Source organism: Lathyrus oleraceus, chromosome 7 (assembly GCF_024323335.1).
Source record: "Lathyrus oleraceus cultivar Zhongwan6 chromosome 7, CAAS_Psat_ZW6_1.0, whole genome shotgun sequence".
NCBI classification, from domain to species: Eukaryota; Viridiplantae; Streptophyta; class Magnoliopsida; order Fabales; family Fabaceae; genus Lathyrus; species Lathyrus oleraceus.
In genome coordinates, this window is record NC_066585.1 from 125,684,195 (window position 1) to 125,687,801 (window position 3,607).

Genomic DNA, 3,607 nt, shown 5'->3' on the forward strand with positions numbered 1-3,607 from the left:
TACAGTGACTATCAAGAATAAGTATCCACTTACGAGGATTGTTGATTTAATGGATTAATTGGTAGGTGATCGTATGTTTAGAAAGATCGATATGAATTCGGGTTACCATCATATTCGAGTGAAGCCATAAGACATTCTAAAGACTGCTTTCAGAACAAGGTATAGTCATTATGAGTATTTAGTAATGTCGTTTGGTGTGTCTAATGCGCCTGAAGTGTTCATGGAATACATTAATATAATCTTTAATTTGTATTTAGACCAATTCGTGGTTGTGTTTATAGATGACATCCTGATATATTCAAAGTCCGATGAAGAACATGTATAACATTTGAGACTTGTATTGTAGACATTAAAGGAAAACCAATTGTATGCAATGTTGTTTAAGTGTGAGTTTCAATTAAGATAGGTAAGTTTCTTTTGTCATGTGATTTCTAGTGGTGGTATAGTTGTGGATTCATCAAAGATAGATGTTATGTTACAATGGGAGACTCTGAAGTCTTTCACTGAGATTATAAGTTTTCTTGGATTGGCTGGTTACTACGGGAAGTTCATTGAAGGTTTTTTGAAGTTGGTGTTGCCTTTGACTCAGTTGATTCGAAAGGGTAAAACCTATATTTGGGATGTGCATTATGAAGAGAGTTTCTAAGAACTCGAGAAGAAGTTGACGTCTGCTTCAATTTTGAGTTTGTCGAATCCAAGTGAATCATTTATTGTCTACTGTGATGCTTCAAAGATGGGTCTAGGTGGTGTATTGATGAAAAATGGTTAGGTTGTGGCTTACGCTTCTAGACAGTTGAGAGTTCATGAGAGGAATTATCCTACCTGTGTTCTTGAGTTGGTAGCAGTGGTATTCATGTTGAATATTTGGAGACATTATCTGTTTGGATCCAGATTTGAGGTGTTCAATGATCACATGAGTTTGAAGTATTTATTTGATCAGAAGTAATTGAATATAAGGTAGAGAAGATGGGTCAATTTTCTAAAAGATTACGATTTTGGCTTGAGTCACCATCCAGGTAAGGCTAATGTTATAGCTGACACATTGAGAAAGAAGTCTTTGCATATGTCAATGCTGATGGTTCGAGAGTGAGAGTTTATAGAGAAATTCAGAGACACGGGTTTGGTATGTGAAGAGACTCATAATAGTGTGAAGCTGGGAATGTCGAAGCTGACAAGTGGTACTCTTGAAGAGATCAGAGAGGGTCATAATACCAATATGTGATTTATTGACCGATTTGTGTTAGTCAATCAAGATAAGGGTGGTGACTTTAGAATTAATGAGAATGGCATGATGATGTTCAGAGATAGGGTTTGCGTACCAAATGTACCCGAGCTTAAGAAGAATATTTTGGAGGAGGGTCACAGAAGTTGGTTGAGTATTCATCCAGGTGCCACTAAAATGTATCAAAACATAAAGAAATTATTTTGGTGGCCAGGAATGAAGAAGGTAGTAACTGAGTTTTCAATGCTTATTTGACTTGTAAAAAGCAGAAGATTGAACATCAGAAGTCGTTGGGTCTGATACAACCTGTTGAGTATTCCGGAGTGGAAGTGTGATAACATTTCCATGGATTTTGTAACAAGTTTTCCGAAGATGACGAAGGGATGTGATTCTATTTGGGTGATTGTTGATAGACTGGCTAAATCTGCTCATTTCATACCAATTAAGATCAGTTATCCTTTGTAGAAGTTAATTAAGTTATATATTGAGAAGATTGTTAGTCTGCATGGTATTTCGTCAAGCATTGTGTCAGATAGAGATCCGAGGTTCACGTCGAGATTTTGGCAGAGTTTGCAAGAAACTTTGGGTACTAAGCCGAGGTTAAGTTCTGCTTATAAACAGAGAGGATTATCCAATCCTTGGAGGATTTGTTAAGGGCTTGTGTGTTAGAATAAGGAGGTGCTTGAGATATCTACTTATCGTTGATTGAGTTCACTACAATAACAATTTCCATTCGAGTATTAGGATGGCCCCATTTGAGGCGTTGTATAGTAGGAGGTGTTAGACACCTCTGTGTTGGTATGAATCTGGTCAGAGTGCGGTGATTGGATCGGAGATTGTGCAACAAACTTTTGAGAAGATCAAGATTATCTAAGAGAATATGAAAGCTCTACAGAGTCGCCACAAGAGTTACCATGATAAGAGGAGGAAAAAAATCAAGTTCCAAGAGGGAGACCATGTGTTTTTGAGAGTTACTCTAGTAACCAATGTCTGTCGAGCTTTGAGGTCTCAAAAACACACGCCATGTTTTGTTGGTCCATACCAGATCTTGCAAAGGATGCGAGAGGTGGCCTATTGGATTGCCTTGCCACAACCACTTGTTAATATCCATGATGTGTTTGATGTGTCTCAATTGAGGAGATATATTCCTAATATGTGTTATGTGATCCAAGGGGATGATATACAAGTGAAAGAGAACCTGACTGTTGAGACATCGCCCATGCAGATTGAGGACCAGGAAGTGAATCAATTATGTGATAATGAGATTGCCTTGGTGAAGGTAGTGTGGGGATGACCAACTAGTGGAAGCATAACCTGAGAGCTAAAGAGTCAGATGAGATAGTCGTATCCAACTCTATTTCCTTTAGGTAATTTTCGAGGGTGGAAATTTTTCTAAGTAGGGGAGAGTTGTAACATCCCAAATTCGATTAATTAATTTAATTGAATTATTTATATTTTATTTGATTAATTGATGTTTTAAAATTATTGTTGTCTATTGTGGGGGTAAGTATCTTTGGAATAGAGGTATATAGAGACTAAGAGGTTGGTTTAGTTGTTTAGAAGTTATTAGAATTTTAATTAATTATTAGAATAAATAGTATTTTATTTGAATTAATTAAATAAATAGTAAAATAATAGAATTTGGCCATTTGTGAGAACTTGGAGAAATAAAGGGGAGCAAGGAGTTAGGGAGTTAGGGCAATTGTGTGGATTAAGAAAATTTAGGGTTAATGACGTAATTAGAAACAATTGTTTAGAAAACCCTAAGGATATATTGGGAGTAAGAGAAAATTAGTCTAGTTTTATCGGTACGTGAAAATTGAAACAAGAGGCAAAAAGGAGAGAAAGAGCAAAAATTGTGATTTTGAAGAGGGAAGCCATAAAAGTTGCTTAGTTCACCACCAATTGTTGGAAATTTAAGGTAATGAGGGAGAAAAGGCTACCAATCTAAGTGTATTGCATGAATGGTATAAATGACATGTCCTTACTCTATTTAGGGTAATTGGGATGTGATTAATTTTGAATTTTCCATGAATTTTTGATGTTGCTGGTTGTTTTAATGATGAATTTTGTGTGCCTATATATGTATTATTTTCTATTTTGAGATATTTATGTTTTTCACCATGTTTGTGGGTTTTGAAGGTTTTGGGGTAAACATGAAATAATGAGATTGAATGAATTAAATGATGTAATTCTGCGATTCAACATGTCCTAATGGTACTATAACATGTGATATTTTTTTTTGGCATTTGGGGATGTTTGGGACTAAATTGGGGAAATTTTGGGGTTATTGCAGAGGCAAATCGCGTTATGCATTTGTGCAAGTCTGGAAGTGTTCGCTAAACGATGGTGAATTTGCTTAGCGAGAGTTCGCTCAGTGAGCAA